The sequence below is a fragment of the Trichosurus vulpecula genome, chromosome 3, assembly GCF_011100635.1.
Source record: "Trichosurus vulpecula isolate mTriVul1 chromosome 3, mTriVul1.pri, whole genome shotgun sequence".
NCBI classification, from domain to species: domain Eukaryota; kingdom Metazoa; phylum Chordata; class Mammalia; order Diprotodontia; family Phalangeridae; genus Trichosurus; species Trichosurus vulpecula.
In genome coordinates this window covers 289,774,153-289,776,220 of record NC_050575.1, presented here as the reverse complement: position 1 = coordinate 289,776,220, position 2,068 = coordinate 289,774,153, and positions in this window count along the sequence as shown.

The window sequence follows — 2,068 nt, the reverse complement described above, 5'->3', positions numbered from 1 at the left end:
CTTGATGAATGAAAGTTTCATCAATATGTATCTCACATTTCTATGGAGATTTAAACTTCATGAACCACTTTCCTCTCAACAGGCCTGTCCCATTCATGGAATCACAAACACTCAAAGCTGTGTGTTAATGGGCCTCAGAAACCACCCAATCCAACGTTTACATGAACAAGAACCTCTCTTACATCATACCCAACAAATGACCTTGCTTGAAGACTTATGGAAGGCTCTAATTGTTAAGGGAATTTTTGCTTATAACAAAGTTAATTCCACCTCTCTGAAGCTTCCTCCCATGTTCCAAGTTCAGACCTCTGGACCTAAGCAGAAGCTTTATTCCCCTTCAGTATGACAGCCTTTCAGATTCTTGAAAAGAGCTATTACTCTTTTCTAAGCTAAACATCTCAGTTCCTGACCCTTGAGAGACAGTATGATGCTATGTCGAATTCAGATGGAAACAGGAGCCACTAAACCATACACAAGGATGCCTGCAGGCCACATATTGACTTAGAAAGCCACACATTTATATTTCTAATTAATTAATTTCTGTTTATAGATTAATTAATAATTGAAAAAATTAAATATAAATATAAAAATAAAATGTTTAAAATTAAAAGTTAAAAATATTAATTAATTAATACCTCAAAATCAGATAGGAACTACATTTTAATCTGCTTTGGCTGCACTCAGGAGTGTTGTGGGCCCCATGAATCCTGAAGGCCACTTGCTTGACCCCTCTGGTGTAGTGGATAGATAACCAGCCTCAGAGTTAGGAGACACCTGGCATTTACCTCCTGCCTTTGACACTTACTAGCTAAGAGGCACTTAGCTGGTACAATGGCTAGAGTGCTGGGCTTGGAGTTAGGACTAAGACCCAAGTTCAAATTTTCCCTCAAAATCTAACTACCTCTGTAACCTTTGTTGAGTCAACCCCTACATGACATTTAGCCCCTTTCAGCCTCAATTTTCTCATCCACAAAATTGAGATTAAAAACGGCCTCCCAGGATTTTTGTAAGGATCAAATATGACAACAATCCTAAGGCACTGTATAAATAAATAGCTATGGTGATGATGATGATGGTAGTGGTGGTGATGATGGTAATGATGCCATGTGGGCCTCTTCTTCAAGCATCAATTTTCTCAGAAATAAGAACCTATACACCAGCTGTGGATCAACCAGGGCAGGGTAGACTAGATCTATAACCTCCACAGTCGTAGATACTTTATTAGTCTTTTATTTTTTCTTTTAAAAAATAAATTCTTATTGATACCTTTTGCTTTTACACCACCAACATTACCAGTGTATCCCTTCAATTTTCCTCCGTCAGATACCTATCATTTATAACAAAGAAGAAAAAAGATGAAAGGGAAATGGATCAGCAAAGCTAGCAAACATATGGAAAAATCTGACATTCTCTGCAGCATCCCATACGCATGGTCCCCCACCTCTGCAGAGAAGTATGAGGACGTGTCTTTTCTTACAGCCTCTCTGGGGACAAATTTAGTCATTATAATTTTACAGCACTGAGTTTCAATTGCTTTACTGTTGTTCTTTCCACATCTATAACTGTAGACACTGCATATATTGTTTTCCCATTTCTGGTTAGTTCCCTTGACATCTTGTGTCTTCCCATACCCGCATTTTTTTAACATCACAGTAATATTCCATTTACATTTAGGTGTCACAACTTGTTTAGCCATTCCCCCAATTGATGGGCTTCTACTTTGTTTCCAAATCCTCTACTACAAAAATATTTTGCTATGAAGATTGTACTGGATAAGACCTCTTCCTATTTGTCATTGATTTCCTTGGGACATGTGCTCACTATGGTTCCTTTAAGACATCCTAAAACAATTATCTTTTCCACTTGCCATCTCATACTGATCATTTTGATGTGGGTACTCCTTCCAGTGATGTAGGTCTCAAGCCATTCTTATTTTCTCATCATGTATTGGTCCAGTAGCCAAACTGGCTCGATAGAGTTAATTGTTAAATTTCCAGTGTGAATATTTTACACCTCAGAAATTAGCAAATACTGTTAATCAGGGCTTGATTTATTGTTCTATGGATTG